Genomic DNA, 23,863 nt, shown 5'->3' with positions numbered 1-23,863 from the left:
TACAAACCAGTCTCCAGGAAAGAAACAACCTTTTGAAGCCCAAGGACATTACTAGTTAAAAGTGCACTGGGCTGAAAGCAGAGGAGTAGGTCTAGAAGTAGGGTACTAAGGCCCAGAAGAGCAAGGGGGATCCAGAGACAGCTTGAAGCCAGGCCGTCCTTGTGCATCTGCATGTCAGAGTGGGGCTGTCATTGGAGGAAGTGATGAGAACAGGCAGGGCATGGAGTCCAGGATCACAGCCTACCTTAAATTACACTCACAGAATAAACAGTTTGCCACAGAAAGGAAATTTAACAAGATGAAAACTCCCCTGAAAAAACAAAGACATTTTCACAAAATGGAACTGGGAGATATTTTGATACATGATTTTTCTTTTAGTGTGCTTGCACTTAAGGTCAAGAGATTTCACAATTAATAGACTCCCTTTCCCTGCTCCCTTCCCTGACCAGCTCCTTCCTATTGGCCTATTTTTACCCTTTTCTGTCTTTATAAAGATGCATCCTTATGGCAATTGTAAACTCTAAATATGAGAACTCAACAGGAATGAATGCACATAATTCAATTTTCCCAGGTGATCTTTGGACTGTTATTAATGGGTCATTCTGCAGGTGAAGATATGATGATGATGGAGCTGTTTTTAGAAGAGCACTCTAGCCATGAGCTTTGATTTGATGCTCTCCTGAAGTAAATACCTTGCTCCAATAAGTGGTAAATATTGTTATTATCTTTAGCTAACAATAATTGTAAAAAAAAAATCCATCTGCAAGTGAATGAATATTTACAGTGATGTCAATTTAACAAGCACACTTTTTTTGTTGTTGTTGTTTTGTTTTTCTTTTTTTCTTTCTGAGACAATTAAAATATTTCATCTTACTGTAGGTCATCTCTTTGTCCCATTATGTGAATAATTACCCCAGGCAGCTTCATAAGAAAGAGAGAAAAAGATATTATTGAACAACTGCCAGAAACATAGAAACATAGCCAACTCTAATGCTTTCTTAAGGATTAAAAGGTCAAATCTGATTTAGTATCACATTGCTTCATTTCACAAGGATTTATATTGATTCACTTAAGGACAGGACAGAAATAGACCATAACAATTGCTTGTATCAAAAGTAAAGTACATTCCAAAGTGGAGAGGGCCAGAGGTATAAAGTGTAGAGGACCTTTAACACCTATTACTAAGCTTTCTCACACATCACAGCTGAGCACTTGGGAAAGGTGATCTTCACAGAAAAAGAAATGTCAAGAATGTTTTGAAGGAAGAATCAAGGTGTTTGATTAGGGATATGGAATATCTTTTACCTTGAAGCTACTCTGTAGATATTCAGTTTCCCTTCACTTCTGTAAATCTGCAGGCCCTCTTTACTAAGTTAATAGTGGCTCCACTGAGACTCAAAGCACTTGCAGTGTTTCACACTATGTTCTACTTATTCTGTTGTAAATGCTTTATTCAAGGAGCTATTCATTGTGTAACTGTGCTGTGACCAGACCATATTTTTTCCTTAAGGACAGAAGGTCTTTTTTCTCTGTTGGTATAAAATTATGCAAATTAGAGGTACAATTTTACAAGTCTAGTATTTTGCTTTTTATTTTCATTTATTATTGTTTCTTGACTGAAAGGTGAATTTTTATGATAACTTCATAACAATAATTAGGATGTTGTTTTTATTGTTATTGCTACTAAGAGTGAATTAATAATTAATTAATGATAAACCATTTTTTCCACTAAACACTGAACTTCATTTTTTTTGGGTGTGAAACATTTAGTCTTGGAATATTTCCTCTACTGAGGATATTGAAGTCATATACATCTATTACATTTCTCCATCTCAGATTAATGATTGGTTCTTAATATCAGTATTTGTATCATCTTAAGTAAACTTCTTGGCACTATAGGAAGTGAGCAGGCTGTACTGTGGGAGAGTTAACTGACTACCACTGGACTGCAAACATGCTTTAGCAAAAACATCACCCTCTATGCAGCAGTCTCAGAGCTTGGGTAAGAAAAGAGATTTCAAGGTCCCCGCACAAAAATGGTATAATAAATGCTGGCATCGAAAGCATTTCTATTTGAAAAAATACTGTAATTAGAGGCTTAGCTACAATAATGTAAATTTCAGCAGCCTTTTTAAAAAATTGTATATTCACCTTTCCACCTTTCTTCAGGCAGAAAAAGAATATTTGCCTTGATGTCAGATCTCTTGAGAAAGAAGTTTGGTTTTTGGTAAACTCTATTATTATTCAATGATATCACAGTATCACACAGTATCGTGTGAGTTGGAAGGGACCTTAGAGATCATCGAGTCCAACTCCTGGGATTCGAGCCTTCTGTGTAGCAGAGCGGCACTTCTACCACTTGCACCACAGGGGGGATTCAAAGCCGGGCCTCCAGTGTTGCAAGTGGCACTTCTACCACTGCGTCACCGGGGCACAATATCCTGGTTTAAAGACACGAAGAGTTGTCTCTTTCCTGAGGATCTCTGAGATTAAAAGCAGATAGGTTTGTGGAGAGGGGCATGATAAGAAGAAATGATGAGGTAGCTCTCTATACTAACAAAAAATGTACCTTTTTTTTTTTTTTTTTTTTTTTTTTTTTTTTTTTTAATAGACAGAGTGTGTGAAAAGGAGCAAATGGATTTATGGCTCAGGATTTGTAAAGCTGCTACTTGTTTTGTACTCAAGACAATAATGTAAATTACAATATTTGTTTAGTGTGGTTACAAGAATCAGCACATTTTTTGTGAGAGTCTGATCAAACTGAAATGTCTCATTTGTCCTTAGCAATGGCTGTTATGAATAATAAAGCAAGTGTGGGCTGAGTTTGCTCTAGCTGTTTTCAGTTGGAGTTTCTTTTTTTTTTTTTTTTTCTTTTAATTCATTTTGTGAGAAATAGTTTTGCTTGAAAAGCTTGCCTTGTTTGGTTTGATTTGTGTCCAGACTGAGTACATTAAGAAGTGATGATATTTATCTGTGTGGTTCACATACTAATTAAATTGACTTTACCAAAGCATACAAATGTCTCCCATTATTTTCTTTTCTCTTACCTTATGTCAATATGTTTCTATAATAAATCAGAAAATCTTTATTCAGCAGGCAGATAGTATTTGCAAAGCATAAAAGATGCATTTGTTTTGAGAGCTTTTACTTTTTTTAAAGACTGGTTTGAGAAGACAAAAAACTATCAGGAAAGAAACGCTTTTCTATGCCAATTTCTTTGTTTCATACATCATGAAAGGAAAAGATAAACTGATGGGTTACTTATTCATAAATTGAAAAGGTAGATTTATATGACAGCTTAAATGAGGTCTAGCAAAATCCACTTTTAAGCCCAGGTTTGTACTTTGTGAGAGCATTTTGACTAATCAAACAGAGGTGGATGTATGATGAATAATTCATTGAATACAGTGCCTGTGAAGAAGCAGGCTGTAACTACCTGGAGAGGGGCTGCACTGACACCATAATTAGCAGCTGGTGTTGATGGGTTTATGATGTCATCATTTCTCTGAGGTCTAATTACAACTTATGACTTTCTGGTGATGCGTCAGCATTTAATGTTTCCCATTTCCCCATGGCACACATACTGTTTTGGACACAGAGGAGAGAGGACAGCCATTCCACTGATTACCTCCCAGTCCACCTACCCTGGCTGCACATTCTTTCTCATCTCAGCTCCTCTTATTCATCCTGTAAAATATATATTTTTTCTGTTGTTCACCATGATTCCCTTTCCTACCTTCTGCTAACATTGTTATGGGAATCAATTCTGTCAGTTGGAAAATCTGGAAAATTATTCAGTAATAAAAATAAAAAGTTGCTGAATATGTGACAGGAATAAAAAAAGTTCCTGTCTAGCTCTGGAATATTTTGTAGCTCTGTGTCTACTGCACCAGTGACTGAATAGCTCTGTCTATTGCAAAATTCTCACACTGTTCTGATTAAGTCCTCTGACTATGCTGGCCATTGCCTCTTAATGCCAGGCAGCTGTTGTACATTTAGAGTACATTTAGAGTCTTTGCTTGCACCAGCTCTGGTAAATGGGATGGGTCCTGGTCTGTAGAATCCTATGGAAGGACTATTTTAACTTTACGTAGAATTAAAGAAAAACTCATCCGGACTTGTGTTCCCTAGTATGAAGGTAAAATCTTGGAAAAGCTATTTATTTTTCATTCAAAAGATGGATTAAAAAGTAGCTTAAATTAATATTTTTAACTTCAATCTGTGTATATATCTGTATATTTCTATGTATGTAATAAAGTGCTACCTTCTAATTCTTCAGATGTAATTTTCATAATGTCTTCAGGGAATGTAAAGTTGAGGTATGTATGTATCTAGTTGATATGACTGGAATTAAAATGTACAGATTCCAGTGCTTCTTTAGCAAGGCACACATAATAAACACACAGCTACAGCACCTTGCAGAGTGTAGCCTGTTGGACTGTTAAGAAATCTTTCTGAGATCCCTAGTGGTGAAGAGAACATCTGGGCTGTGAAAAAACTCACAGCTCATCTCAGAACATGGTTTTTTCAGATGTGTCTGTAGGCATATCCAAGGCCATACTAAGGATGTTCAAGTCTTGTTTTCTAACCTTTGGGCTAAGGGGAAAGAGAAAAATTACTCCCTCCCCCCACCTTTATGTCTAACAAATAACACTTGGATTACTCAGACGAAAATATCCTAAATCATGATTTTTTCAGATGAAATGTGAAAGCAATTCGTCAAAATTTTGTTAAATCTAACGTTCTAATTTCTTATTTTTTAGTGATGCACACTAATAATTTTACTTGTAACCAAACTGGATGAGCTCAACAAATTTAGCTCTCTGTCTTTAACAGAGTTTCAGTAACTCCTGAACAAGCAATTACCCTCCTCTGATTCTCTGAGGTCTTTATACCACAGTGAACTGCTCATTTGAACTCTAGCAATTTTATGCAAGGTATTGTCCTGGTCATTATGTGCTCAATGATGTCTTCCATATGTGTCTGAGTTTGTATAGTTCTGGTTACTCTGGGATGTGTGTTAATTTAGAGATGTAAATATTGGCCAGAGTTCTGTATTTTAATTGAATGAATAGCACTGTGGGACAGAACTCAAGATTCTTTCAGGCCTGCTGTGAGAATGCTATCCACAGAGCCACAGTAATGCCTGGTCAAATGATGCTTTGATAAATCAGCACAAGTCTGGCTTTTTTTTTTTTTTTTTTTTTTAACAGTTTAAGACTTAGTTGTGTGTTTATTCATGGAACAAATTATTATAAAGAGAGAAGAAAGGAAAGTTATTATTCTTACTGCTTTTCTGGAATTTCTAGAGATGAAGTTTTTCCACAGTGACAAACCAGGTTGCTAGGTTATGGCAGGTCCATATTTGAGGTTTTGAGGGGATCAGAGACCTGGTTCCTGTGTCAACAGCAGATCAGTATAACGCTCTTCCAGGATTTTCCAGTCAGTTATGGACAGTCCCTCTGTGACATGTGTAGATGTTTCATGTCTGCTAAACTTTGAAGCAATACTTAGCAATCTTAGTGCTACACATAATGACACCTCTGGCTCACTATGACTCTGGAAGAATAACTTTTGCTAGTGAATTTCCATTTGCATTCCTTGTGCAAGTTAGAAGTCCTTTAGGTACTTTTTGAGAAGATTCAGATTATCATTTATACCATATTATATATATTTATACCTAGGATGCCAAATAAGAGGTTGTGGGACCTGGATATATTCCCTGGCTATGAACCTGCACTTCAGCAGATGTCAGGGTATGCAGACAGTGTGAACCCAGTGCTGCCAAGGTGGAAATTGATATTTATGTGAAAGCACTTGCTTTCATTTTCTTTGCTGGCTGAAGCTCATCAATGCCTGAATGTGACATGGGAGTACAATGCTGCAGAGTGCTGTAGAAGATCTGAAGGCAGGTATGGCAGGGACCTCTTGGCTCTGCTGAGTTGCTAATGGACAAATAGCTGAGCTATAGGCAGCCCTTTCTTTTGCATGAGTCACTGGGCTGTGAAATCAGATAGTATCTGCACAAGTGAATACATGATTGCATCTGAATCTGGTAACTGCCGCAGAGGAGTTGCACATTACCTTTCTGTGGGCTGCAAGAGTATCTAAGCCCAAGAATTAACAATAAGGCAATTCAAGAGCTTGCATGTATATATTTTTATGGCATTAATAAATGATTCTAAACAGTTTTAGTAAAGTAAGAATAAAGTCCTAAACAGCAATGATATACAAAAAGGAGACTGTCCAGCGAGATAATGAATTCTACTTTATGTAGGATACTTCAGTCAACAATAATGACTAATAAATTTCATAAGATTAATTTATATTGACTGAAAACAGAACTTGCCAAAATATCTAATAGAAACATACTCAAGTATAATCTTTCAAAACATAAATCAAGCTTTTTACTAATATTTTTGTTCATTTTTCTTAAGCAGTAATGTCTGTTTAAATGTTTTCTTACTTATGTGAGAAACAAAACAAAACAAAAAAAAACACACACACACAAAAAAAAAAAAAAAACAAAACAACACAACACAGTAACTCCAAAACAAGAACAATAGAAGATAAATAAAGATTCATTTCTAGGTTTGAGTATGCCCTCAAATTATCAAACCTAAATTAATTTCATCTCTCTGGACTTTAAAGATAATGGTAAAAAAGTAGGATTAAACTGAGAAATGCCATAGCTTACTGGGGAGGAAAAAAACTTTTTTTTTTTTTCTCCTGAATTTCAAGTTCCTGTTAGCACAGAAGGCTGGAATGTTAATTACAGAACTCAATTATCTCAAGTTAATATTCTGTTAATCACATAGGAAAAAATAGAGTTGACAAGGTAAAGAGGGATAGTACTTTAAAAATTGAAAAGTGGATGGGCAGTGATGATAGGGTGGATACACAGAGTTATCAATGTTGGCATATTAATACCTCTTTACATAGATTCAAACTTTAGCTGCTTCAATATTCAATTCTACATCCTATTTTAATGCAGAACTCACACATCTGCTGATTTTCTGCTTGTCTGAAAAAGTAATCCTGCATACTATGTTTTGTTTTGTTTTGTTTTTTCTTTAAAGATCATTTTAATTGTGAAAAAGTACAGGCTTTTGCAGCAAACAAATGATATATTTCTGTGAAATCAGAATTTTTAGCAATACCAAAATAGTCTGTCTGTTGCTTTTCATTTCTCTGATGTGTCTCACACCTTCTAGTTATGTTTCAATGCATAATAACGCATCAGTTGTGCCAAACTAGTTATGTTTGCTAATGACTTTGCTTCACTTATTTCTCTAATCTTTTTATAGCTGAAAGAGAAGAAAAAGCAATTATGTGGATGTTTTTCTCTCTCTGCTGAATATGCTGAAAAATCTAAGCTTACATAAATGACTTTGCAAATAATATTTTTATTAAGGTACTGTTTGACTGGAATTTCACAATCTATTAGTAACCTTTAACTGCAGAAAGCAATGATAGCATTCTTTTTTCTTTATTTTTTTCCCTTTTTAAAATAAATAAATAAATAAATAAATCCCAATAAACCTGAACCATCAGGGAAAATGAAATATAATTATCCTGGGCTTGCAACTTGCAGCTTGCAGTGTAGGCTGTAAATGTGGCTTGGGGCCATGTGAATAGATGCCATCATGGGATTGAAGGTCGTAGCATCTGGAATAAGATTCTGACAAGATAAGGGAAGATGCGCATAGCAATATTTTATCCTGTCAAGGTTTGAACTGCTGATGAGACAAAATGTGCCATTTTCAAAAAAACAAACAAACAAAAACAACAAAAAAAATCTAGGTGATCTTAGAGCTTTTTTAAGTTAATGGAACCTAATTTCAGTGAGCACTGATGGAAGCATAGCTGGCTGATCTATTCAGTGGTTTTGTAAATTCTATCTTTAAATGTTTTGTAATTTCACCTGTAAGGTTCTGAAATCACAGGAAAACTTCATAAACACCAACCACAGAAAATCCCCTTCCTTAATCCAACAATAAATTTTATTAAGAATTATGTTTAGAATTCCTTGAATTATTGATAGTTATTGCTTAGACATTTAAATAGCACCGGTGTTTATTTGTTGTTGTTGTTTCAGTAGAAATAGCTTTTGGTTGGAATTTAATTAGGACTTAAAAATTATTTTTGGAATGTCAGAATTTGGTCTGAACACTGGCATTTTGATCTGTTTTTTACCTTCTGTACTTGTCTGGATTCCATTCAGAGATGTTGCAATTTGTCTGCTTTTAACATCATTGTATATATGTATCACAACTTTTAAAATGAATGTACAAAAACTCAAAGAGACTAAAGATTGAAGTTGTATGGCTTATATTTTGTAAATAAAAGTACTTACACCATGTTAGTATTTTCTCCTCATTTATTTTACCTCTTCACACAGATGTTCTGTTAACAGTTTACCCTGGATCCAAATATTTTCTTCCCATTTCCATCTCTGTGGGGATTTCAAATCTCAGTTCTATGGCCTCTTAAGAAAAATCAACACAAGCCATTTGTTATGGAAGCTGCAACATTCATCTAGAATGAGAGAAGGTTTTTTTTTTTTTGTTTTTTTTTTTTTTTTTTTTTTGTTTTTTTTTTTGTTTTTTCTCAGAGAACCAGAGCTTGATGGTGAACAAACTTTTGCAATTGTGGTGAAATTCTTTAATCTATTAATATGTAGCATTTTGCAGTACAACGAAATATTTTTGGAGAAACAATTCTACTATGCTAGAGCCAGCTCTCATTTTAAGAATGAAGTCAGACCACAGTCTTTGCAATCCAGACTCCATCTAGAGAAGTAGTAATTCAGTTCAGGTCAATGCTAAAATATATACTTATTTCAGTATATGTTTATTATCAATCTCCCATTTTTCTATTTACAACCAACAAGCTGCTTATGTTGGGTAGAGCATTTGAATAAGAAGTCATATCATACATAGATCTGTGGAAATTATTTATTCTTTACTGGGAAAATAATAACACTTCATTTGCATCTTACATTCTTAAATTGCTTAACAAATTTTGAAACAAGACCCAGACTGTAACCTTCGTATCAGACATATTGAGAAACAGAGACTAAGCGCTAAAGACAACAAAGCTCCCCTGAAGGAAAAAAACAACCAACAAATAAAAGTAATTTATTCTCAAATGGTAAGATGCCTCCCATCTCCAGGGAAGGAGAATCTACCACCTTTCTGTGCAGCCTGTTCCAATGCTATGTCACCCTCACAGTAAAAAAGTTCTTCCTCATATTTGTATGGAACTCCCAGTGTTGCAGTTTTTGCCCCTTGTCCTGTTGCTGAATACCACTGAAAAGAGCCTTTTATTTCTTAAAATTTTCCCCTCAGCTCATTTTCCTTTTACATTCCAAGTGCACTCATGTTCCACTCAAATACACTCTTCATACCTATTGCATACCCTTTCCAATGTACTCATTTCTCACTTCAGTGCTGTCAGGAGGCCAGCTAATTTACTTCCATTTCTTTGTAATTATTCCTCCCTGATTGATATTACTTATTAGCAAAATGTTCAGAATGACTTCTTTCTTCGTTTCAGCTGAGAGACACAATCATACACAACTGATAGGAGAAATTAGCTTTCTTCTTGATGGGCAAAATGCTGCAATCCTGAGATTTACATTTTACTTATCAGTTGGAATTTATTCAACAATAGGTAAAAGGTATATTTCTGACTGTACTTAATTCACAATTGTATTGCATACTGAGTTATCTGAGAGTGCTTTAATGAGTGAGAAATAGAAATGGTAAAGTAATCTAATCCAGGCCAGGCAATATAGATCAGACAAGTGTAATATCACCGAACAGCTTTGTAGGTCTGTTTGTTAGGAGATTTGTGGAAGGTCTGAAAAAGAAAACTCTCCCAGGAATCACTGCCATGTTGTATTATTTTACTTAAAGCAGACTATGAGATGAATACAAATCCTGTTCAGGTCTGTGGGATTGTTTCCATTTGGTCCAGATCTCATGCAAATCTTGAACATTATTTTGCTATATTTTCTTTCTTATCCAGCATTTTTTTATTTTTTATTTATTTATTTATTTATTTATTTAAGGCAAGATGAAATATTTCAGTTGTCCTCATTAATCTTTCGGGTTACTTAGTCAAGTTTTGTGATGTTATCATTCAGTTCCTTGAGGTAGTCTCTGTCATTAGTCAAAAAGAATGACTGTTTTACTAGCTGTACCTGAAGAAAAAATGCCTCCATTTGGGTGTTCCTGATCAGAGATGGATCTCAGTAAATGTATCTGTGAACAGAGTAATGACAATAAAACATACTAGCTTTGATTATCTATGCTTACCTTACTTTGAGTATGTTTTGAAACATTAACTACTTAATCTTCTATAAAATATGTATTATAAAACCACACATTAGCTCTTAAGGTAATAGCAGTGTAATTTTGCAAGAAGATAGGTGTAGCTTCAGGAACTGAGATAGGTCTGGGAGAGTGCTTAGAGAGAGATATAGCACTAATTGTTGTGGGGAAGAGACCCAACCTGTCTTGCATTTCTGGGTGAAGCTTTCAGGCAGGACAGACAGCACTGAAAAATCTTGTTTTTCCCCATTACTAAGACAGACATGCAGGAAAGACAGACAAAGCCATGGCTGTCCTGGACACACACTATGTTAGTGGGCCATAGCGGAAGGTGTGTTTTGGCCCTCCTGGATTTAAGCAGTCTGCACAAAGAACAGCAGTACTCACATCTCCTTGAGGAGCAGGACTGCAGTCATGAGTTTTTTAGCAGGCTGCTACTTTCATCCCTTTCCCAGAAGTCGCACTGAGCATGTCAAAAAAGTACCTAACCTCACTTGGGAATCTTGGTTCAGGAAAGCCACTATCACATATTTGCATGCTGCTGTCACTTTCAATACACACTCTCTTTTTTGTGTAACACCCTATGAGAATTAAACTGTTCATCTAAGATGTGGGATACCAAACTTCAACTCTTTCTTCTGCTGGAGAAAATATAAATCTAAAATATATCAGTTTTCCAGAGGCACTTCATACATACCCGATTGTATGTCGTACTGGCAGCAAAACCTCCATTCTTCCTATAGGAGCACCACTACAGAGTGAAAAGAGTTCAGTGGGGACAAAACACTTGAAAAAAAAAGAAATAAAATAAAAATTGATCAATTGCTTTAATTTTTTTTCAATGTATGTTTTGAGCAATATCAAGCTATTTCTGTGAGTACTCCTATATTAGGAGTTTTATTTTATGCAGGTAGATGTTCATGGCCAGAAGGGACAATAATAAGGATCTATTTCACTCCCTCTAGAGCATAAGTTGTAAAAACACCACAGTCATTTTTGTGCTAAGAATACTGGCTAGGATGAAGCTGGAAAACTCCTTTCAGAAAATCGCATGTCTGTCCTCTGACTGTTTGTAATTCAGAGCTTAATATTTTTGACTGGTTCTTCAGGTAAACTATTCTATTTTACACCACCAGAAATTGAGGGCATGAAAGTCTGTAGCTGCATCAAACATCATAGCAAAACACAGTCGTGTGTGACAGCACAGGAATGTCTGTATTTTCTGGGAGTAGGACAGATATCTTTTTCAAAAATCATTCCCAGAAACGTTTTGTTACCTTAGACCTAAGCAAGTATGGATACTCATGTCAGTATCTTAATTCATATCAATTAATGTTGAGAAAAGTTCCAGTCAGGTAAATGTGAGCATTAGTAGTGATGGAAAATGTTCTGGTCCCATTCTCTTAATGCCTTTACTGGAAAATTTATACAAAATATTGTTATTATCTTGCTATTATTATTATTATTTTTATATTGAGAGATTCTAGCTAAGTCTGTATCTGTCTCTTATGCCAAAAAAAATATACTTGGAAACAGTAAAAAGGATACAGAATTTGTCCTTATATGCCTCTTCAATAGTCAAACCCAGCTGAGGGAATCATAAAAGTTTCAGATTTTACTGCTTTGTACTGGAAGTGTTTGTCTAAATGTTGTGAAATCCCTTCTCAGATCAGAGATGGAATTAAGAACAACAGCTCTCCCCAGAGAAATGGTATCGTGGGTAATCTCTGGTGCTCCTGGGAACTGGAAAAGTTATCTCTGTTGAGATGAATGCACTCCAAGCTCATGTTAATGCAACTTGCATCATTATACAGAGTTTCTTGTTTGCTTTATTATCTTCCAGCAGTCTTTTATCTGAGAACAAATTCAAAAGTTGTTCACCATGTCTGAATAAGACATAAAGTTATGGAAATAGGTGGGAACATAAGGGAAGAAAGAAAGCTTTCAAGTGGATATGAGTAAAATATCTTTCAATTTGAAAGAGAGAAAAAATAAAATAACATTTGGGATACAATCTGGTGCACCAGTGGGGAAAGTTACGCAAGTTAAAATCCTTTAACTTAAAAGCTATGCTAATCATAGTAGTTGTCATCTCTGGTAATGTTGTATTATGGTTGATGTTATACCTGGTTAAGCAAGAGTCAGGAATTAACAACATAAAGATGTACATTTCTGCTCTTAAGTTACAGTTGGACAATAGTCTGGGTGGGCTCTGGTTGTTTCCAGTGGCATCCAGGCATCTGCAGCAGCTTACCCACACCAGGGCTCAGGCTGAAGGCTACTCTGGGTGCATGGCTCACCTGACTGGGGCTTCTCTGTGCAGACCTGGGTGAGACTGAGGGACACATTGGTCTTGCCACAAATGTTGCTGTTGTGTGCCACCATCTCCATTTAGACATAGTCTGTAAAACTCATATGAATCTGTGAAGGCCTCGATTCATGAGGAAAGAAATGTTTAGCTTCAGTTTGTTAAATCACTGCCAGGTGACATTCACCTTCTTCATTCCCTCAGTGAACATGTATGTGTACTGTGGAGCCCAATATCTGATGTGTATGCAAAGGAGAGCTCTGCTGCACCACAGACACCATAAATAACTATCTCACTTCAGAGGTAAAGCATAGTGCTGGTGCTGTTCATAATGTTAATACTGAGTGCTAATGCCCTGCCCTTTATCTTAATTAGAGTTGCTTTCAAGAGAAGTAAACCATTCACTTTAGAATAAAAGAACTGACCTATACCTCTTTCCCATATTTGAATTATCCTCACAATTAAGTGCTGAGTATCTGTCATAACATCTACAGGATCTTTATCACCATCATTTCTGAGTGGCTGGCAGTGACTTCAGCATTCATTCACCACCTACTACATTAATTTTTCATTTCAGATACGAAAGATGTCTCTGTGATGCATTTCAACATAGCTTTTTACGTGCTTTACAAAGGACTGACAAATTTCTCTTATAACCTACAGTTGTCCTTTGTACTTACTTTGATTTTTAAACAAGTTTCAGAAATCAGCAATTTTGTGATCTGGAGTTCTGAGCAACACATTTACATTGCTTTGTATCACATTTTCATGACAGTTTTAGCACAGATCCATGGATTTGAGTAGAAATAAGAGAAAATAATAATAATAAAAAAGAACAGATATCTGGAAACAAGCAATTCTATGTTAAGTGTGCAAAGTAATACATGTTACATGTTTGCTATTCTCTGCCTGCATCTGAAATATTTCTATAGATGGGAATATGTTAGTCACAAGCACTTCACCCTGGAAATCACATTTTGTTTTTGCTTCATGACAGTGAGAACCAAAGTGCTAGAACATTGTCGCACATCACACAGAGAACATGCTTTATGGTTATTAAAAATTGAAGGCAAAAGGATTGCCTGTGCAGATGTGGTATAAATGTGGGTTATTTTCACAACTCCAGGCAAAATTTCTTGCCTTCTCTCTGACATGGCTGCCTGAGTTCCAGAATTTTGTTATATATTTTATAAATGTCTGAGGAGTCTTTACCTATACAGAACAAATGAGTATACATTTAATGAAGGGTGCTTAGGAATCATGAAAATTATCCTGTACAGCACTTCCCCTGTTGTGCTTTATGATATATAACAAAATACACAGTAAGGACTATAGCGTTCTTATATTTGAATTAAACAGAGGCATATAGATACATGTATATATTCCAGAGTTTATATACATAAAAACCCTGCATACCTCCAGCTGTGGCTTTTTTTTTTTTTTTTTTTTAATCATCTTCAAATAATCCCATCTTCTCAAGAAAAAAAGGTATTTCTTACTGTGTTAATCAGTGATTTCTTTGAAAGGCCTACACCAATTATAACAGCGCTCCTAAATTTCATTTTGCTACTGTTTCATTTGTATATGTGAGATCAGATCAAACTGATGCTGTAGAGAGGCTGAAAGTTATGTTGTAAGCTCCTCACATCTACAGGCATTTTCTTTTTGTAGCACATAACAAAAAAAGTAAATGGGCAAAGTTGCAAAACAACATGAAGTGTATAGCTATTTCAAAACACTTTGTCTTTGGCAAGTATGAACAGGCAAAACAACATAATGTGCCAAAAAATGTTCACAACAAGCTGAGTGAGCAAAACTTTTCCTTTATTGCAGCTGTTTCACTTACTTCTGGGACAAGAGGGCAGACCATGTCCAAATTGATCTAACAGAAAATCTCAAGGTTCTGTAAAATTCTTCAGTAGAAGCGTGGTCACAAGCTGTTGTATTATGCTGTATGGTACTGTTCACAGTTGAAAACTGTCCAGTACTGATATGGACCTGGCAGCCTCATCCAGAAACTCACTCTGCCAGCAAGATTTCTTTGGAAGGCTGAAACAAATGAGAAACTAAATTCTTCACAGCTTGCCGAGATAAGAGGTTCTTGGGAATTGCTGAGTGCTAGAATGCTGCTCTAAAGCCTTCACTTTCATGCTATTTTATTTTTTATTTTTTAAATTGTATTGTATTGTACGTTTGCTCCAATTGGCTTGCTACCTAGTACTCTACAGCATCCTTCTGGGTTAAATCTGATGGACAGTCTATATGAAAACCAATCAGTTATTTTGACAGAAGTCTCAGCAGAGGTCAAGGCCATCTCTCATCAAAATCTGGTCTGGTGAGCCTTCAGTTGTCACAGATGAAAGACGTCTCTGAGGCTCTTCTTATGACTGATCTGTCCTTTCATTTTGTCCCAGAAACTCAGGAAACCAGCTAAAGAAGCCATTCCAGTGCATTCATAAGAGTATTTATTTGATCATCATCGTCCAAATTTAGGAGAAGGAAAATGTCACTCAGAAACACTTACTAGACAGTATGCTTTAATACTTAGCAACGAAGGACTAAAATTCAATTTGATATTCATATAAAATACTCTTTCTTTCAGTGGTAAAATGGTGCTGGCACATACATGTGTAATACTGAATCACTGTTCGTAGAATATACAGCTGATGTACAGTTAAAAGGTTATGACAGGATTCAGTCTAGCAGGATTTTGAACAGTCTTTTTCATTCAGTAACAGACTATCTTCAGGCTTGAAGTTGAAAAGTAATTTCATTCAAAACAAATTTATGCAAAGGTATTTACTTCCTTTATTTAAAGAATATATATATTTTTCCACCTCCTCCAAGATGCAAAAAAGTTAAATTGGATAAAATTTGCAGCCCATAAAAATATTTCCCAGTCTCACAATCACATCAATGCTTTTTTAAGAATTAAGATTTTATGTTTCACACACAGATGTTCTGATCTAGATGTAATTTACTAATTACTAATTTACTAATCTAGTAAACACAAGGAAAATTTAAGAGTTTGGTAGTTTTCTAGCAATTCCAGGGATAGGAAGTCTCTGGAATAGTTCAGATTTTCTCAGCTTGTAAAATACATATTTTTATATGTATGTATGCACATAGAGAATGCAGGAAAATCCACCAAAGTTTCTTCTGATGATTTGGACTAACTTTTGGACTAAAACTGAACAAAATTTTGTTCAACCTCAGATTTCAGTAGGACTGAATAAAACTACTCTTGACCTATTAAAATGTTGTACGTATTTTATTAGAGCTTTGCTGGTCTTATTGTTTTGAAGCACTTGTGCTGGCAGCTATACATGATCACAGAAAGCAGTCAGAGTTGGTATGTGAATTAAGATGTATTTATTCAATATTCTGTTGAAACTTTCTAACATTCTGAGAAATGCACTATCAGCATGATTTGTGAGTGACCACATCTAGTATTTGAGAATGAACCTTATTTTGAGATTCATAAATTCAACATTCTTAATACAATATTAATTGAGGTCACTATATCAGACCAATATTGAACCACATAGGCCCCAATCCTTTAACAAGAAGCTCGAACAATGAAACTAGGAAAATGATCTAATCATAACTCCCTAATTTAATTTTGTTTTATTGAAACATATATCTTCCAAAGAACTTCAAGTTTTTAATTTATTGGAGCCACTCAGGAGTGATACAAGTAATACAACCATAACACACACAGGAAGAATGACAGTAGGTATCAACCCACTAGTTCAATTTGGGAAAATAAATCTAACTTACAACTTATTCAGAGAGCTAATTGAGGTCTTCCTAATGAATGCTTTTGTAAAACAGTGCACACAGGACATAGTTGCTTATGATAATATTCAGGGGCAGAAACAAGAAACAATTTACCTGAGCAGTTAAAACATTTTTTTTTTTTTGTTTGTTTGTTTGGTTTGTTTTTGTTTTTTTTTCACTTAAAGAAAATTTGAGTACCTTTCAGAATAGTGTGATTTGAAATATTGTGTAAAAACAATATCAGATCATAAAAGCTGACCAAAAGATACATTTATGCAGAACAGAAATAATGGCTAGCTACCCTAAATCAAAACCAGACTAATTTACTCTAAGCAGAGAACTCTGGTGCCATCTGAGACACCTGTAGGTCTCACGTTGCCTTCAGCTGCTTTCCTAGGAAGTTCTGCACTACCCAGGGTGTCTTGCCCTGTCTGCCAGTCCTGTGTGTGTGCCAGCCTTTGGACCCCATAACTGGTTCAGTAGTTTATGCAAAGAATTTAGTTGCATAGAACAAAGCTCAATAGTCTGCTTTTATCAAGATAACTGTAATTTTAAAAAATATTTTTCACGTTGTTCATTAAATAGTTTCTGGTTTGATTTTCAAAGAAAAGACTTTTTTTTTCTATTCAACACCTTAAACCACTGTAATCTTCTTCTTCAAAGGTCATTTCCCTCTGATAACTCTTATTTAAAGTCTCTTATATATTATATATAATATATTGTAACTCATATTTTATTCCAGATGAGCTTCAGCCATTGTGCTGTATAGTTATGTGTTCCCGTTCAAGCTGATTTCTATTATACCATCCTCTTGAGGGAAAAAATAAATAATAAAACAGTGACCTTTGTTTTTTGACTGAGTGAAGCCAAAAGAAGAAATGAAAGGCAGGTAGTTTTGAGGATACTGACCTGCTCTCCTCTTTGTCACAAAAAATGAGGAGGTTTTATGTCTGACTCCTGTACATACATGCACATACATACCTTGAGAGAAGATTAAACCTATCAGCAAGTAAACTGAAGCTGAAGCTGACCTTGCCCAATCACTAATCCTGATAAATATATCACGTGACATAGCTGGCTCTGAGTTACCTACACATGTAAAATGGTATAATACCAGGCTATGTGATACTTGGGCTGCTTGCAAGCTTTTAGAAAAAACTAATACAAGTATCTATTCACAATCTGTTATTTTTTTGTTGTTGTTTATAGTGATTCATAATAGCAAATTTCTTTCCTTCATTAGGCACATGCAATTTCTGTTGAAGGTAACTGAAGTGTTTTGAGTGTCTTGGAGCAAAATTGAATCCTAAGTGTTTAATTTATGTTTTGACATCTTCTTTGAAACATCATTAGTTAATTATGCTAATATTATTGAATGTGAAAGGACTTTATGGAGGCACTATTTTTGCCACTATATTTATGTTGATTACCACATAAATTTATTCGTTCATTGGCTAAAAGTATCCATTTATTTAAATGGGTCTTCTGATAATTTTTCTTGGCTTAAGAACCTGCTGTTAGTTTCTAGGGATGGTTGAAAAATAGACTGTCTCAGAAGGGAAATTTTGACATTTCTAAACTTGTTTTCATTCTTAACTGGAAGAAACTAGCAAGAAGAATGCACGAACAATAAAAATGCACAAGGGAAGAAAATTTAAAAATAATTCATGCAGAAATATGTATGTGAAATTTTATTTCATTCAGATAAAACCAGTTTTAGTGATATGAAATGCTGCAGTAAATATCATGTATATGCACGTATATGTGCATGTATATGTGTGCACTGTGAAACAATGGTTGTGTTAGAATGCATATTGTCAGCATTGAAACAAAATTTTACAAAACAGGAAATATTTATGTAACACAGTTACTTTATGAGTTTGAAATTATATTAACTGAAGTGGAAGAAACTCAGAAAGCTGAAATAATTATTGCATCATATTCTCGTGGAAGAAGTCAACATCCTCATGAAACTGAAGACATGGAAAATCTTCTCATAAAGTCTCTGTTCTACTCATACATCAAATTAAGGAGCATCACTTAGACAATACTACTCAGACTTCATCAGCAAAAACCCCATGGAGGTCCTATACACAACATGAACTACCTTAAATGTGTCCAGTAGCTGTTCTCTTCAGTGAGTTTTACTATTACATGTATTTCTTTGTATCTGTAAAAATCTAGGCTTATTGATTTAGATTTATTTGGAGAAAGTTTGTGGCTGATATCTGGACTGGATAGAGAATAATTAATACAACAATCATTTTGAAAATTTCAAATTTATTTTTGCTCTTCATTGTAATGAAAGAAAAGCAAACAATTGTGCTTAAAAGGCCAGGTCTGTTAGAAAATAAAGAAGAAAAGTTCCTGTCTTGACTATCTGAGACAATTTGTCATCTGGGATTTGGTACTCTTACCTGTAATACTATAAAGAAAGGAAAGTTATATCCTAGAGGCCATGAAATGTTCTGAAAACAAACAAACAAACAAACAAACAAAAAAAAAAAAAAAAAAAAAAAAAAAAAAAGAATCCTGGCACCATTCCCTACTTGTGGGATTCTGAAGAAATAACAAAAGGAAGGAAGGGAAATGTGAAATGTCATGAAAAAACATAATATTATTGACAGAGAGGGGTTAAAATGCAGCTATGGATTTTAACTAAATGAAACTAAATATATACTATACTTCAGTTTCCATTGTTGAGGATATTAAACAAACAAACAAACAAACAAAAAAACAACAAAAAACAATTCATGGGGATAAGCTTGAAGAAATACAAATGGCTACACAATCAAAATGGAAACAAAATGTGTGGAAGTTTATTGCTCAATATGTACAGAATTTCCAGACAGAAGAACTGACACATAAAACCATAGATGTGATAGCTATGCCTATTAAAATTAAGGATTTCACAATTTTGCTGGAAAATTAAAAAAATATATATTGTTTCAGAAATATGAAGGAGAATATGTGAACCACAGATAAATTTAGGGCAGTAATTGAGAAGAATATTCTCATTGCTGGAGAAGTGAAGATTTGGGGTTCTCTTTCATTTAGCAAGGAATTTGTCTTGTTTTAAAATGAGATTACTAAATGCTTCTCCAAGATATCTGACTAAAGTGACAGGGGGAGAAAAAACTGATGACCCAGGAAATCTACATTGGCACTACATCCTCATTTCTTTTTCCAAAAGATTTCCAGCTTCACACAAATGTTTATTTCTTCTGTTTGCCATTCTTACACTAGTTTTCATGCTAACATGCTCTCTTTGAGTATAAGCTCTTCAGTTAAGCCTAATAATCTTTCCTTGTAGGTCATTCCAAATCTCTCATAAATTTCAATGTATGTCTTTGAAGATTTTCTATGGAGCATGCCCTGAAGTTCAAATATAAGCCAGCTTATGCCTTTTTAAATACCTTATATGTCTGGAATCCTTTGAGTTCAGTTTCTGGGGTCAGCATTACCAGGATGTTCAAGTGATCATATTTCACACTGAACAATGTGAAAATCTGGATCCTATACAATTTTTAGATGGATCCTCTGATCTGAAAGTGCTTTATTGTAACTACTGTGGTTTTCAAACTTCCTTTGAGGAAGGAGCATTCATTTCACTTAACTTTTTTATAGTCAGTGAGGGAGACAGACAGCTTTAGGCTATGAATTGCCTAATTTCCTTAAGGCACAGATTTTATGGTGGATGGCTTTCTGACACTGTAAAGTTACTATCGAGGAAGTCCTAGGTGATCGGCACAGAAGGTGTTTCCCTCTTGAGTCCATCAATCCTATCACAACTGCTTACCTGTGGGTTTTTTGTTTGTTTGTTTGTTTTTGCACTTACCCAGCAGAGTATGTTCTGTTTTCCTACAAATTTCAAAAGCCTTGAAAATGTAGAGATAAGCAGTCTGCTCTGCTCACTGATGTAATACAAAGGTAGCTTAATAAGGGCTGTGGTATGTCTGTCTCTGTTGCCCATGGTTCCATCTGTGCTCAGGATGAGCACTCACTTTTATTGGATGTTTCATCTCCTCTGTTTCAAATATCTAACTTGGGATGAAAGTTTCCCTAAAAAGAGTGATTCTTTCTAGCTAAGGAAGTTGATAGAAGCAAAGAGCTTAAGCTGCACAGGTGACATGTATTTTAAGGGGTAGCACTGTGGGTACTAGACTGCATTTTTGTGTCTACACAGTGATGGAGGAAAGGGGAACTTTTGGCTGAGACAGAGAGATAGACTGATATATATATACATGTGTATATATATACATACATATATACATATACATATATATATATATATATATATATATATTTTGGGGGGGATTAAGTCATTCAATCAGTGGGAGTGAATTTCCTTGCTTGACGGAAGTTTGAAAGGCTGTCTGCCCCCTGTAAGTGTGTTTTCAGTTAGGCAGACTGAGGCAGAGATCAAGTCATAGCAAACTTTCTACAAATAACAACAGGACTCCTCTCTTAATGGTACTGGGAGAATGAAAATGTGGGTTCAGGAGGGATGTGAATGACTTTAACTTCAAAGAAAGGGAAAAAAGAAGCTCATTTACACAGCCTCAAGAAGGAACACATTTAAAGCTTACTTTAAGTATAGTTGTTAATAAAATATGCCCATTTTCCATGGGTCTATGCTTTTCAACTGTTTATGGTCTATTTTGGAAGTGTAACTCCATTTGGGCTATGTATTTGTATGCAAGGTTATATTCCTAGACAAAATCTCTATAATTCACAGGGTAGAATGTGATACATAATGCCACTTTTTAATGTTAATTTATCATCTTTTATACTACTTTTTAGGGGGATTTCTGACTGATATAAAAGAAAAATACATCAAAATAGCTCAACTGCCGAAATCTGAGGCCCTGCAATAGCAAGAGATTCATAGTTGTTGGAATGTTCTTTTTGGGTATTTGTAAAATGAAATATTCTATATCAGCTTACAGAGACAAATGATTTTCTTTGTATTGCTCACTAGAGCAACCAAGAAAAAACACTTTTACACTGATCCTATAAAAATATTTTTTCAAGGTTTTGAGCTGTCAGTGTTTCTTCTTTCATTATTTTCTTCTGAAAACTACCTAGTATTTTTTGTTTTTTATTGTTGTGTGTGTGTTTTGTGTGTTTGTGTGCTTCCCCCCTGTAGACTTCTTCTCTCTGCATTAACGTTATGAATGTGGTGTGTGTCCAGATTTAGTGCCATAGATGCATCGGCACGTCCTATTTCCATATTCATTTGGCACTTGGATCCTGTACTGAAGTGTATTTTATTCTCTGCAGATTGTGGGTGAATTTTATAAATAAGATTGGAGATCTAAGTTTAACAGTTCAGAATTTAATTCACTGATCAAGAAATATATATGTAAATATATATATATGAAAAAAAAAAAAAGCGTGAGTTTACATCTGTCATTTCTGACTTTATCTCCAGTTTCTTCCTGACTTACTAACTGTATGTGTTTGCTTTTTACTACTGTTTCTCAAACACTGGTTTTTGACTCACTGTGAGCATTGGCAAAGAAAACTAAACCCACTCTCAGAAAGATTTAAATTCCCTACAGAATTTTCTGAATACTTACAAGAAAAAAAAGAAAAAAAAAAAGAAAAAAAAAAAAAAAAAAGATCTTCATATTGAAAGAGATCCAATAATCATTGTTTTAGGCTCTAAGTGATACATGCTGAGACTGTGCTTTCACTCCAGCAGAAGAGCAGACTGCCCAGAAAGGCTGTGTGAACTCCATTCTTGGAGGTTTTCAAGCCCACACAGTGGAAACAGCTGTGAGCAAGCTGTCCTGACCATAAGGACAGAACCATAAGGACCAGTGGACCCTGCTGTGAGCATTGGGTTGGTCTAGGGACCTCCTAAGGCCCATCTCAGCCCAAACTGCTCTTTAATCTTACAATTCTGTGACTGAGTTACTTGAAACTTAATGAAGAATCAAAGAATATGTAAATCTTGCAGGTTTATCTGGAGGCCATCTGGTCCACCCCCCACTCAAGCAGGGACACTCAGAGCAGATTGCCCAGGCTTACATTCAGCCTTTTGAAGATCTCCAAGAGGAAGACTTCACAGTCACTCTGGGCATCCTGTGCCAGTGCTTGGTCATCTGCACATTAAATAAGTTATTCCTGATATTTAAACAGAAAAACAACATGCAGTGAATTTCAGTTAGTCAATAACAGCAAAATGATCCCCTACAAACTCAGATTTTGTATAGATCTCCAGGAAGACTTTTACAGGTTAATTTAAGGCTTGTTCTGCTACGAGAAAGGAAATCTAGCACTGAAAATATACTTTACAAATGTTTTTATAACATAACTTGAGTAATGTTACAGCTTCACTTCTACAGCTTATGTCTGGAGTCACAAGATAGGATTCATAAAATACATATCTCAATTTATACCAACAGCAAGATTGGCCAGCTGATCCTATTCACTGTGCTACATCCAGCTGAAGGTTGAAGGTTACGTATTACAGCTGGTTACATATTTTCATCAACTGAGTCTCACCTTTGTGGTCAGTTGCTTTTTGTGCTTTGACCTCTAAAAAATATTGCACTTTAAGAAGGTTGGTGTCCAAATATCTCTGCAGATAATTGCTGAAACAGTTTTAAATCTTGTCATTGCACCTTAAAATAATTTAATAAAGTGAAATAAATTTTGAAACTTTTCAGTTACTTTCATTCTCTTAGCTAGATCAATATTTGGTGGGTACTGTTCTATGTTTGCTCTTGCAGATACAACCATTCCTCATTTCTGTGCTGTTTTATCTCTCAAGATAAAAAATGATTCATAAAATAGGACACTCATTATTTTTCTTTCTGTTGTACCATGAAGTTTCTACATTCAAGTTTCCTAACATGTAGTCCTACTCATTTTTACAAGGGAGCCTTCCAGAAAAGCTGCCATGGCATTACATTGACCTAAACTGATTTCTGAGTACATTAATTTGACTCCTTCTTCAAATTTCCAGGCTTCATGATGGAATGTTATGATGGAATTTGTTCAGGAAAGAATTAGAAGAACTGAGAAAAACTAGATATAGTCTTCTTCAATCTGAACATTTCCTAATAGAGTAACAGTCACATATCAGGTTATGGATAGTGAATACACATTTATACATGAGCAAGCCAATATGATGTAGTACAGCAGTTACAGAGAAGACATAAGTGTCTTCCTCCTTTGGTGTCTTTTTAAGCGTATCTATTCTCCCTCCTCAATAAATCTTGTATAGAAATAAATTTCTTGCCTTATTCTTCCAAGGACCTTTTTGCTAATGAAGATCACCAGTACACACCCTTCCAGCTTTGAGACTTTCATCAGACAGTCACTGAAGTGAGAAGGAGGGGAGAAGAAAAGGGGTAGTATTCTTTTATCATTTATTGTTCTTTCTTTCTCACAGTGCTGCTGAAAACAGCAGCAGCTGCTGTTCAGA

The sequence above is a fragment of the Excalfactoria chinensis genome, chromosome 1 (assembly GCF_039878825.1).
Source record: "Excalfactoria chinensis isolate bCotChi1 chromosome 1, bCotChi1.hap2, whole genome shotgun sequence".
In the NCBI taxonomy this organism is placed as follows: domain Eukaryota; kingdom Metazoa; phylum Chordata; class Aves; order Galliformes; family Phasianidae; genus Excalfactoria; species Excalfactoria chinensis.
The sequence above is the reverse complement of the archived record's forward strand: the minus strand, read 5'-3'. Positions refer to the sequence as shown.